We start from the raw sequence: 13,979 nt of genomic DNA on the forward strand, positions 1-13,979 counted from the left end.
ACTTCCGAAAATGGTAAAGCATCTGAAACACTGAGATCCTTTAAATCTAGACTAAAAACCCACCTGGTTGGAGTTGCTTTTGTACCATAATTAGTGAAATATTGACTGACATTTTGATGTGTAAATACGTGGAAAAATATAAAGCACTTTAAACTGCCGTGTTGCTGAAATGTGATACACAAATAAAATTTGATTGATAAGTCATTTTAAACTTTCATTCTTATGGCCTATGCATTAAGAAGACTGGAAACTTTATATTTGCCCTCTAGATCATTGTCTTTAGCACTTTTCCAAAGTTTGGGTTGGGCATTAAGAAATTCATAGAGTGTTCTGTAGATTTATTACAGAGCAAAACGTTTTAAGAGTTTATTTCTGTTGATTTTGATGATTGCCTTTGAACGCATGGAAATCTTAAAGTTGAGTTCTTCAGTTGTTTGGGGCTGGGAGGTCAGAGGGCAGCTGTGGCTACTATCCAGTAGCTTACCACCATCAGTGTGTGAAAGGGTGAATGCCTGTGAAGCACTTTGGGACCCTCTGGACTTGATAAAAATGCTACACCATTTACAGGTCAAAATTGATTCATATACATGAAGTTCTTTACTGTAACGTGTATTGACAAGGGATTTTATGAAAAACAAATATTTTCTAAAGTGGATTTAAAATTTTCCCAGATTCAAGATGATGCAAATATCTTTACCATGAAGCTTAGCTAGAAGAAATAAGAAATACTTACAATGCAATAGAGTATTTTTGTAACACTTATCTGTATTATCAGGCTTTTGCTTTCATTTTTATTCACATTACAGATCAAATACTTGCTCAGGGGATTCTGAGGAAAGGCTTTTAATTGAAAAAGATGAGGCAGCCTTGCTGAGCAGCTTGTATGTGACACAGGTTATATTTTTGAGAGCTGCTCCAAACGGCCGGGAGTGAACCAAAGCTGTGAGCCATATTTTACAACAGATCATTTCAATATGGAGCGCAGATAATTTCATTCAAAACGTTGAGCTTGGTTGTTCAAATGAATAGCGCCTCTAAATGACGACTCAAACATTTTCATGTTTTGCTGTCATAAAACGTGAATTCTTGAACTGGTTTCAGAACATCGAATCTCCTGAACTGAACTGGTACCAGAGTTATCACATGTATGTGTATATAACTAGAAATCTGAAACATTTCAGTTTTAATTCTTTGGTCATGAAAATAAAAAACAGAAATGCTCATCTCTTCCTTGCTGCCACGTATTGCCTTTAAATGTTTAAAGGCAATACAGATGTATAATCTGTATTATACATCTATTGTTTTTGGAGGGGACAAACGTAATCTCTCACCTTCCAAATCTCAGCATTACATGAATTATTAACAGCACAACTTCACTGATCTTACAAACAAGAAAAGGGTACAAAAGTTAAAACTTATTGTGGATTTTCACTCATTTCCTCTGGGTCAAAATAAATCGTTTTGGTTAAAAAATATGCATAAACGCCCACAAAAAATTCAATCCCACAGCAAGTTGCACCTCTAACTCATTCCTTTTGCAGCCGTCAACAAATATTTAATATTTGACCATTCTGCTCAGTTTGAACCGCTGTCCTGTTAAAACATCCAGCTGTGTTTAAGTTTCAACCATCAACTTGTTAAACTAAGGAGAATCCAAAGACTCAAAGGAAAGTCATTCATTATTCCATCCACTCTATGCAATGTGTCAGAACCTGTGACAGGTAAAACTTTCACAGCATGGCATTCCCCACCACCACCCCTGGCAGCAAGTACAGCGATTTTAGGCTTAAAAGTGACTTTTCCAGACATTCTTGTCTTCACTTTGACCAAGTAACTCAATCTTTGTTTTGTCAAATCACAAAACTATTCTCCAGCAGACATTTCTCTGCCCTATGCAGGCAACTGCAAATTTCAGTCGAGGTTGAAGGTGTTTATCTTGGAGCTGGGGCGTCTTATTGTTTGTCCCAGTTTATGAAGTTATGAAGTGGATTCATTGCAGATTAGCCATGAGCTGCTTTCCTAATTTAAAGTAAACTTAGGTTTTAAAAAGTTGTGGTTTCAATTCCACTAAATTCTTTCACTATACCTCCCAGGTCAAAGTCATTTTTAAGTATGACAGAAAAAATACTGGAAAGATTGGCAATTAATTAATTCTAATATGTGTGCCATTTTTTGTTTTGTGAATTTCTTAATGCTCTTTCATAAAGCCTTTCAACCATGGAAGGTAAAGTATAAAAAAATGCTAACATTTAAATAGAAGGATGTTAAAAGAGTGGCTGCAAACTTCTGACTGAACTGTTATAGTTTATCAGCGTAAAAAGTTTTTAAAATTAGCATAAAGGCAACATTTGATGAAATAAGATGTCGGCCTCGTAACCTAGTGAGGAAATGAACTCAGATGTTTAATAGTCAAACGGTGGGCCGTGAGAATACTTCATTATGTTGATGCTGATGATGTTGTTAAAGAGCTGCATGTAAGATATCATTCCAGCCACAGACATAGACTGTGACTCAAGACATTTTCACATACATCAAACCATGCTTCCTGTCGCTACAGACTGTTTCATTATAGATGCCATGGGAATCTAACAGAGGAAATGTGCTGTGACCAGGAAATGTGCTGAATGTGCTGGGAGGAAATGTGATAATATAGTATAGTTGCTTTTCTGCAGTATAATCATCATTATCATTATAGACAACATTAATGTGGATCCAATCCATACCAGGAAAAGGCTACAGTCTTTATTACCTGCAGTTTTCCTCTAATTTCTTCCTTTTGTTCTGTAATATTGGGAAACGACCAGAGAAATCCCACATTCAACACTAAAATACAATGTTTTCAGAGGGCTGGAAACCCTTCAAATGTTTCACATTTCTGTCTTGTTAAAAACACAAACATAGATGAAAATTATCGCCATTTTGGATGACAAACTAACAAACGTATTTATGGAGTGGAGAGAAAAAAGATGGATGATTTTGTAGATATAACTTTTAAAGGTGTGGTGTCCATTTGTACACATCTCTGAATCAGTGATTCAATCACCCACCTTTTGGGCTGTGCCTCCAACACGTCTAGAGATAAAAATAAATTTTTAAAAAAGGTCTGAAATATGTGAAAAATATCTCAAATTCAGACAGGTACATGTTGAATGTCTGTGACCATTAAATTTTAAGTTTGGCCACAGACTCTATATTAGGTCTGAACTTTAATTGGGTCATTTTACAACATCCATGCACCCAGATCTTCTTGTGTGTATTTGCTGATCCTTGCTGAGTCTCGGTGGGCTGGTGTCTGTCTCCAGTAGTCATTGGACACAAATCCATGGCAGATTTTAAAACATTAATATGCTCCAATCTGAACCATAACATTCTAACTTGGACTGTATATTTTGAGCCACTGTCTTGCTGGAAACTGAACTTCAGCCCCAATTTGCAGATTGTCGCTGGGTCTCATGCAGGGTTGAATTATCACTCATACATGTTGGTCTCTTCTGATCAGAGGTCTCTTTTTCACACGTCTGCTAGATCTCCTACACCCCATACCACACAAAACCGAACCAAACCAAACTAAACTATCCAAAACCAAACCAGACTATCCAAAACCAAACCAAACTAAACTATACAAAACCAAAGGTTTGGTTTTATTTCTTTTATTTCAGGCCACTAGATTTAATGCTACTAATAGTCCTGTATCGAAATGATGTTCCCATCTGAGCTGTGGTTTTCAGCAGCTCCTGAAGTTACCTTGGGTTTTCAGACTGCTGCTGAAATCAACACTCTCTTTGCCCGGGCTGTCAGTCTAGGTTGTTGGACATATTTTGTGAGTAGGTTTGCATTTTAGTTGTACTCTTTCAAAAGATGGATTGAACTGTACTCTGGGACATGTTCAAAGTTTGGGATATTGTCTAAACAGTTGGTAAAACGTAAAACCGCTTTTATCCTCTTCAGCACTTTCTCCCTGCTTGTCTACGGTGTTCTTTGGTCTTCATGATGCTGTTTGTTCTCTATGCTTGCTTAACAAACTTCTTCACAGAAGAAATGTATTTATGCTGAATTTAAATTATATACAAGAATGTACTGGTTCAGTGACATCTGAAAGCATTTGTTTGCTGTATTTTAGTTAGAGGGAATCAGAGTGAAAATAGCCTTAAAGGCATGTGTCATTATACTTCCATGGTTGTGATTGTAGTTAAAAAATAAGGTAATCTTTGTGCAGGAGAAGAGAGCGAAACTTAACCATTTGCATAAGCGTGTAACACTAAAAAGCAGCAATTATCAAGCTGGTAGGGTAAAATGTCTGAAAGAAGACAAAGAAAGGGTCAGATATGCCTGGGAGCAACATCCCCCATTCATAATGGAAGTGTACAATGTGTGTGTCTAACATCCCCATCGACTAGGCTACCTACAGGAGGCTGTCTCATAATTCTGGCTGCTGCTGCTGGATATACCTAAAATGAGAGCCAATGAGAGGGCAAGTGAAGGGCATGTTTATTTTTGCTCAGTGTGGTTTTGTGGAAGGACAGACAGAAAGGGATCATATTTGATGGCTTAAAAAGGAATGGTGTGTTATGACAAAATATGGCAGCTGGCTGTAGATATTTACTCTGGGACACTGAATAACTCAGCTCAGCCAGCAGCACTGAAGCTGACATGAAAATGTGACTAAATGAAGAAAGTTGTAGCTCTAATTGAGCACAAAAGAGGACTTTAAAATGATAGGGTAACAGTTAGAGGAGTGAAAATAGAAATTCTGTCCTTTTAGATACAAGAGAGCACAGTGTCTTGATTAAAAAAGGGAAATGTTTAAAATTGGAAAATTTTAAACCCTAAGGGCTTCTCTGCATACTTTGAGGAGTGCTGGGGTGTAAGAGATGGGAAAGCTTGCAGGCTGCACTGTGGCAGTGTGCAGATGCGTCTGATAATTTATCGGGTGTCTGAGCGGAGCAGAAGTGATAACCTAAAACCCAAAGCAAGCAAGACACTTTCATTCACAATGGTTGCAGCTAGAAAGGAATTTAAGGTAAATGATCTTTCAGGCTAATTTATTACTGTTCACCTTCCCTCAAACAATAACAGTTTAAATATGCAGCTTAAATTATCATTAATTTGAAGCACACTGTGTCACCTTTGTCTTAATTTTACTCATATTTCACCTTTATCCTAACCCAGTGACGATGGGTCGCATGCGATGCTCGCCATACAAATTGAGTCAGTGTATTCTTTGAGACTGTTTTATGTTGTTTTTAATGTAAATGGCGTTTGTCAGTCTTGTTCTGTGGCACATCCACAGAGTTGCATCAATGCTGTTCACACTTGTCCCATTGTGGCCTGGAAAAGACTCCCACTGATTAATTTTTTATTGAGCAGACAAAGCTGAGCGTTGTTTCATGGTTCCCCAGAGAGTTGCATCAGCGAGTACCGACACCATCCTATCAGGGGCCAAAAGCAAGCTCCATGTCTTCATAGCAAAAAGAAGTTTTTCTGTTTTTAAATTGCTCCTATCCGGGGGCTTTGCTTTACATTCACGCTGACTGAGATTTTGTTTTCAGAAAAGGTGACAGGGTTTTTTTTCTCCGTTCAGAACATTTTATTGTCTGTCTGGTGACAGTTTGATGTGATAAAAGGGAAACAAATTTTGATGAAATGTAAAAAGGACGTGAATTTTCCATCGTTAATTTGGAGTTCTGTTCATAAAAATCTGTGAATACTGAACCGTGAATAGGTGGAGATCCAATTTAATCTGAATACTCTGGCTTATTCCCAGTAGATACAAGCACACATGGTTAATTTATCATTTGGTGTGTAAGTCTGTACACTGCAGAGAAAAGATTGCTGTCAGTTTTTTTACACTGCTGTGGAGGAATTTTGGCCTTAAGATTTTTGCTTGGTAATCCAACTGTGTTGGTGATCTTTGGGTTTAATCTAAACTTTCATAAACCCACATAAAAACCTGCATTTGTTGACCATTCAGATGTGAACTTCCTAGTTTGTCTTGGATTATCTTCTAGCTACATTATCTAAACATACTTGACAGCTGGAAATTCTCCCTGAAACCTTTCTGTTCAAGAGCAGAATTAATATTTCTACCATTTACAGATCATTTGGATTCTTACGTAAAGCAACCAACAGACCATGAAACTACCACCATAATGTTTGACTGTAACCATGATGTTTAGGGTCAACAGTAAAAATCTTGGAGTCGCTTTTGTTGGCCAACTGGCTCCTCCTGGGAAGAATACAATGTGCACAAATTTTTGTCGATATCCCACTAATTTTGATAAAACATGATTCTATAATTGTGATGTTTCTGTTAAATAAGAAAGGCCATTAAAATCACACATGAATTAGCATGCTCATGTAATAAGTCATTAAAAAAACATGCTGCACTACTTCCTGTTGTCTTCTTCATCTTTTCCACCAGTCACAATATCCGGTTGTTGATCACATGACTTGTGATGCGAAAAAAGTGTTTCTGTTGTAGTTTTCTTTTTAAATACACAAGTATTGCTGTGTTTCCATCAAGTGAATTTATTTTCGTAATTCCAATACGCAAAATTATATTGTTATGGAAACGCAGCTGGTGCCTTCAAGAAATATTACATGGATTATCAACAAGTAATCCTCAAATTGGAAAGCTGTAATTTCATGTAATTTCATCAGTTTAGTGCAAAGACATTTTGACTTGTGACTGTGGATGTCAGAACGGACCATTAACGGATCATAACAGTCCCAGAAAGAGGCCAGATTCTTTAGACAGAAGCTAAAATGTTTAATGAACCAGATGAATTGACCAAAAACAATGTTTTCAAGCTGCTCCAGCCAGTTTACATCTGGACCTGGGAGGACACAAAAATCTCTAACTATGCTTAGTTCAAATCTTGATTTCTTTTCTTATTAGTAACAATGAAATTGTCCTGCCTAAATCCAAGATAAAAAGCAAAAACGAAATACTCACAAAACTAATGAAAAGTGGTGTTAAGTGGGAGACACTTACCTCAATGTCTCAGGAATTTTTAGCTACTATTTGCAGAAAACTTCCTCTCACTTCATTTTAAGGTAGAGTCATAGTCTGACCCCTGAAAAAGGTGATGTGGCTCTTTGATTCCCTGTTTTTTCTGCTGCAACAGTTTGCCTGGCAAGATACTCAGAGTGGTTTTGATTCTGTTCATTTCCTGTGGGTTTTCATTTCACACCTGTAATGCATTTTGTCATTATCCTCCAGTATGTATAGCTACACTCATCAGCCACTATATTAGGTACGCCTTGCTGGCACTGAGTTGGACTTCCTTTCATCTGCAGTTCAGCCTCAGCTTCTCATTTGACCAAGACATAAAAACATGAATCAGAAATGTTGGTCATTAGTGAAATAACAGCAACATATAAGGAAGGCAGAGGTAGATCTGTTCACTTTAATAGTTTATTCTGACCACCTTACTTTAGAAACAAAGACCTGAAGGCAGATGATACTACATATATACCGTAAATAACACAATGTGTGCTTTTATCTGCTGTTGTTTTGTAATATTTTCAGCAAAATTGTGATAATGAAGGACATGACCTTTGAGGAAAAGTCTTTATAAGACATAAAGTCGATACTGCGGCCCTTTTACTGTGATTGTTTGGGGCTAATTAGTGAGTATGAGAACAACGTTGTGAGCGAAAGCCACCACCTGGCGTGAGGTGACTTAATCACCATGGTGACAGAGGAAGGAGGTTGCAATATCCCACACTGACATTGCAATGAAATATGCTATCTGCCTGACCAACAGACTGGAGAGCTGTCACCACCCACTCAACTTTTCAGATTCAAAAGTCTGAATGAAAAGGCAGACAAACACGTCTCTATGACCAACCAAATGAATGAGCATCAGAAGGCTCAGGTTTAAACTCCGACAGATAAAAAGCAGACATGTTATTTATCAAGCATCTTCCAATCAGTTAGTCACAAATGTCCGCCCATTTTGTTTGCAGAAACAATATAGGAATACACCCAGCAGGCAAACATTATGACTGGTGACAGATGAAGTGTGCAACACTAAGTATCTCTTCATTACTGCACCTGTTGGTGGGTGTAATATATTTGGTGGCAACTGAACATTTTGAGCTCAAAATTGACGTCTTAGAAGTGGGATGGGAAACCAAGGACTTGAGTGAGTCTGCTAGAGCCAGAGTGTGTGGGCTTGATGACAGGGTCAGAGCAGAGTGGGGTGTTCCCAGGCAGCACTGATCAGTATCTATCAAGTGGTCCAAACAAAGAGCAGCGGTGAAACCATGACAGCTATCGCAGTCCGATTCAACAGATGAGCAAAGGAAATGTGTTTAATCATTTATTTCTGTGAGGTAACAGTTCTTGGCAGTAAGTCTTCTACTGTTAGAAATCTTGTTTGTTCACCCATAAATGTTTCCTCATTTAATGTAAACATTTTTGGGATAATCAGCAAAGTATTCAGGTATTACCCATGAAAAATGCATCAAATCCTCTCTGCCTTTTCTAGTATTGACTCTTTTTTGGTTCAGTTTATTTGATTGGATGATTGAATTGTGAAGAAACAAGACATCAGTTCTGTCCCGCACTGTAGTGGCCAAGATGACCCCAGAAGGGTTCAGTAGGGTTGAGTTCAGAACCGCAGACGGACCATCTCCAGCATCCTGAAAGCAGTCTCTTATAAACCTTGCTCTTTGGGTTTTGAGCCTTGACATCTTAGAGCTGTGGTCCCCACGGACCGGTACTGAGTCTGGAGGAGCTTTTATTTTGAAAATCCTAAACCGGATGCTGTCGGTTACGTCTTGCGCACCAACTTGTAGCAGAATGAGTAAGAGACAACGGCGTCGATGTCGATCCTTAAATGATAGAGTTTGTTCCCTAACAGTTGAAATATGGGCTTGTCGGTGGTTGAAGAACCTCATCTCGATATCGCTCTACACCAAAATCCTCTTAAGTAAAAACAAAGTTTGTTTTACCAACAAGGGAGATGCTAACCCATCCCACCAAAAGATGTTTGGTTTTTACGGAGAGCATTTGGCTAGCTTTCCATTAGCTCAGCCCACATATACTCAGCTGTGGTTTTCAACCAAGAAATGCATTTTCCTTACAATTTTGGAATAAATTCAAGTAAAAAATGGATTTGTTGCCAAGAAGAGTTAGACAAAAATAATGAACAAAACCACATTTCCTGACCTGTTGCATTCAGTTTATGACAATTTTAAGTTACTTGATATTTAGCAGATGCTTTTTACCCTCGAAAATGTCAGCATTAAAATTTCCTTTTCTCACCCATCATGTTTTTGGTTTTGTTAGGAAAAATATTTAAAGTTGTAAAGCTTCAACTTAAGTCTTGGTAAAAGTCTTATTTAGCACGAGATAATGCTAAGTTAGAATAATGTCTATCCGAGTTAGCTGATATATAAAAATATTGTATAATATTACAGTTATTCAAACAAAAACAATACCTCACATCAAAACTACTAGCATTATTTGAAAGATCAAACTATGCTACATGCTAACATATTTAAGTTCATCAGCAGATAGAATGCTGGGTTAAATTAAATTCAAAGGTTAATTCAGAAATGACTTGCCCCTGTTTGTTTTTTATTACTTCACATTAATGCTGAGAGTATAAGTAAGAAGTTAACATTTTAATGCTTCCAAGTATGTCAAATATATACCATGATGCTAATAACTTATGAAAAATAGAATAAAACATGCATTTGTGGGAGCAAAAGAAAATGTTTGTCTGATAGAAATCTTCTCCAAGCTGTCACTTCCCCTCTGTGTCCTGCACAGAGAAATATACTGAAGAACCAGCAGAGGTAATGTGTCGCAGGTGATGTGCAAAGTTATAATTGTGCATTTGTTCACACATCCACAGCTGCTGCCTGTGAATCCCTCAGTGATAATTTAGCATCCGCACTTTCAATTTTCAGAAAAATTCTGTTTCATATTTTATCATCAATTATGTGTCAGAGATGCTACGCTAACTGGCTTACAGAAGATTCAGAAAATAATTGTTTCTTGAGGAGCAGCTTTGGAACACATTTATTTGTTCACTGAAGTTGTATCATTAAATTGTCATAAGCAATCTGAAAAAAAGCATTTGATCACTGAACCTGTAGCCACCGTTAGACTAATGTACTGCCTTTATAGACGTGACAAAGCCGAGATATTTTCTTAATTTTCATTGAGACCTTCCATCTGCAGAAGTCTGTTTTATACAACCCTGAACAAAAGCTAATTTTAAGTTAAAGAGGAGTTGAAGGGAGTGGGATGTTTGCTAAATGTGAGCAAATCTGACAAAACTACAGCAAATGTCTCCTTCCTGATCGATTAGTATTCTGAAAAGTAGATCAATCGACACAGTAGGGCAAAAATATGTTAAAATAGTACTGCTTCATCATAAAGGTATTCTCATTTCCAAAAAAGATTTTTGTGAAAGGAAAACCAGATGAGTCATTCAGCAAGTGATTCTGCTTTTGCTCTGTTCAGTTTCCAGTTATGCAGCAAATACACCTAGTTTTTAAAGTTAACAAAATGAGATCTGCTTAGGCCTGTTCCACTGCTACTGTTTACAAAACTAACAGATCAATAACAAACAACAGAAAAGAATAAGTTAACCAAAAGAATAAGTTCACCTGAAACATGTGAGATGTATAAGATTTCCTAAAAAGAAAGGCGATGTAGTGCATTATGGATCTCTGAGTTCTACTTTAATACAATTTCAGGTTAGACATGTATAATACAAAGATCATACATTGCAGGCAAAGGTGATGTTATCTTTTGCAGATAGGTAAGAGTGTAGATCAAGAGAAACCAAACAGCTAAGAGGATGAAAGGTGTTATTACATGAATAAAAACCTGCTGATTTAATGCAATGCTTGGAATGGAAACGGAAGTATAGATGACTGTAGATACATGCGTGGGCGCTAGTGTGTTGGCGTGTATTGTTTACATAGTCTGCAACTGCTTTATGCAGAACTTCTGAATATTTAATGGTATGTAAAGTGGATTTTTATTTTTTTTATCTGCTGTGTGTGCATGTTTATTTGCTTTTAAGGCTCCGCAAAAAGCAGTATTGATGGGTCACAGAGGATTCAATAAATTTCTGATTATGCAAAGAATCTACCTTTGCAAATGGATTACAAGTACATTTATCACTCATCTTTCTGGGGATTTAATCCATTCTTTGGCCCATAATTTAAGAGCCTAATACACACAAAAGTGCAAAAGCAAACAAACAGAGCAGCAGTTTGGAGTATTTCTGATCGAGGTGAATCTCAATCAACTGGAATGTAATAACTTGAATTGAACTAACTTACCTTCAAAAGTGAAGCTCACAAATATATATATATATTTTTAGATGATTATCGCTTCCATGTAAAGGAACATAAAAAATTTAGCTTACAAGGTTACTATATGACTTTACAAAATATTGTTGGAAAATGATTTTCAAGCAAAAGTTTTATGGTTCTGTTCTGGTGTGCAAGCACATGGAGAAAGAAGCCTGCTACAAACAATCAGTATAATCTTGATATCTGTGCAATGAAAACAATGAAAAATGGATGGTGCAACATGAACTGACTGCTACAGATGGACATTTTTATTAAACACTGAGAGTAATGTGAGAATTATACCAGAAAATGTATATTACATTTTATCTTGACTAAAGTACCTAAAGTATAAACATTTTAAAAACTCCTTGTTAGATTAGACTCTCTAATTATGTTTCTCTAGAAGATGATCTACATGTTAAAAAGAAGAAAAACAAACGATGGAGACAACATGAAACATTTGTTGATCTTTTCCTCTTCCAATTTTATTTTTTTTGGATTGATTTCAAGATGACTGTATTGTGATTAAAGGGTGCTGATTGTGTCTTTAATTACACCAAGGAGGAAAAAATAAAAGAATTTTAAAAACAAATAAAGAAAGTTCTGACCTAAACCAGACAGAGAATCTCTATAATATTGTGAAGAAGATAGGAGACAAGTAGATGAGCCAAAAAAATTTTGGAAGTGAATTTATGTAAATCATAAGAGCTAAACCTGACATTAAAACATTCTGTATAACTTTGTGTTTTCATTTACATTCCTCTTCACTGAAATGAAAAATCATAATTAAACCGGCTCCTGTTAGGTTTGGAGTACCAGGGAAAATGTGGCCAAGTCCAGTTGGTTCAGTTGGAAATTGCCTCAGGTGTGCATTGCTTTCTCACTATCTGAAGTCAGATTGCTCACAAAGCAAAGCCAGAAGCTGTTCACACCAACTTTGATCACTTCTGATTTCCTGACTGTGGAGGAATCACCAAACAGGAGTTTTCAGGTTTGCCCTCGCCCCAAAAAATAAAGGAATGAACGAGGCAAGATTTTTATTTTTTATTTTTCGTTGACAGATCTTTGAAGTTATTTTTATCTGCAGGCAAAGCAAAATTGTTTAGCCTTTTTCTCAGCTGTATGATTTGGTTTTCGTGCTTTGTTTCTCTTCTCAGCCTTTTTTATGCCGTACAGCACATTTCAAACACACTGATGGCTGCCGAGCCTCAGGGAATCACGGCCAGTCCTCTGTATGTGCAAACTGAACTTGTTACATGGTGCAGTTTATTGTGCCGTAAATCAAATTATTGTAGGAAAAAACAACAAAATGAAAAGACATTCACTGCCAACTTTATTATGTACACTTTTTGTGTGCGACAGACTGCTTTTAGTAGTTCAGAAACTGCTGATCTGCTGGGATCCTCACACACAATCCTCTCTCTGGTTTACAGGGAGAAAATATCCAGTGAGCAGCACTTAAAAACCTTTACTGGAGTCCGAAGTTAAAGAAAACTGGACAAACTGGTTTGAGATGACAGAAAGCCAACAGAGGTGCAAATAACCAGTCACTAACACAAACATATGTAGGATAATGCACCATGTCACAAAGATCAAATCATATCAAATAGCTTTGGGCCCAGAGGTCATTTTGACTGACAGGGCCAAAAACACGCTGTCATAATTATTCTTACCCATCAATTTTTTAAATTTTAATGGTATTAATGGGATTCTCAATTGCATTTAATGTTCATTCAGTTTAGCGAACATTCAATAAGCTGGAAAGAGAATCTACATTGTGTTATCCCGCATTAAGCAGACATTAGGGCTGTTGTAAACAATTATTTTAGTAATCGAGTATTCTGTCGATTATTCTGATGATTAATCGAATAAAACAATCAATAAAAAAATATATCGGTAAATTCTACCACAACAGCAGTGTTACTATCAGATACCAACATCGGCCCAATTTTTCATATTTGTGCATCCCTAACAATAACTTTTCTGTAGTTTAGAAAATTAGCCTGTAACAATAATAGCTCACTTTCTAAGTTAACCTGGACAAAAATTATACAAAAATCAGAAATTATATTAAATTTCATAATGAAGAGGCAGGTTCACAGACACTTTTGAAAAAATGTCCAAACTCCAGTCTTCAGTTTATGTGTTTATCTTCAGTCAATTTAATAAATGAACTCTCACCTTGCCCAGCTTTTATGTCCATGTGAACGACTGATTTGGTTCCTTCATCACAAGCAGAAACAGCTATTTGTTGCAACCGGGACAGTGGTAAATTTATTTTCTGGTAAGTTCATAAAGCTACACTTACGTTTAGCATCAACTACAGCACAGCCGTATTCAGGTTTATCCACTCACCTGTATAAATACACCCACTGTGCACTTCACCGCCGTTCACTCTTCACCTCAGTTCACTCTTCACCGCCGTTCACTCTTCACCGCCGTTCACTCTTCAACGCCGTTCACTCTTCAACGCCACCAGGCAGCAGCTCTGGGAGGAGAAAGGCTGCCGTACTCCAAGCATTGCACCAGTTAATTTAAGGATGCTTATTGGTCCCCCTGAAAACAATAAAAACCCAAACATTATCATCAATCAATAAAAGACCCCCGTATTCTCCGGACTGAACTTGAAAACTGGGCGTTATGCTGCAAATACT

The 13,979-nt window shown here is 37.0% G+C and overlaps 1 protein-coding gene across 3 annotated transcripts in view; it reads right to left on the reverse strand.

The window, feature by feature from the left end:
- Nucleotides 1-13,979, reverse strand: part of LOC122842478 (heparan sulfate glucosamine 3-O-sulfotransferase 1-like) — a 67,360-nt gene that overhangs the window by 31,294 nt on the left and 22,087 nt on the right. Inside the window, exon 1 of one of the 3 annotated variants that reach the window (XM_044136403.1) lies at nucleotides 6,995-7,154. The exons of 1 other annotated variant lie outside the window; for it this stretch is intronic. The gene's annotated coding sequence lies outside the window, so the exon portion shown is untranslated. Of the gene's footprint in view, nucleotides 1-6,994; nucleotides 7,155-13,725; nucleotides 13,882-13,979 lie in introns of those variants that run through there. One more of the 3 variants, XR_006372561.1, reaches the window with a different exon arrangement.

Source organism: Gambusia affinis, linkage group LG13 (genome assembly GCF_019740435.1).
Source record: "Gambusia affinis linkage group LG13, SWU_Gaff_1.0, whole genome shotgun sequence".
In the NCBI taxonomy this organism is placed as follows: domain Eukaryota; kingdom Metazoa; phylum Chordata; class Actinopteri; order Cyprinodontiformes; family Poeciliidae; genus Gambusia; species Gambusia affinis.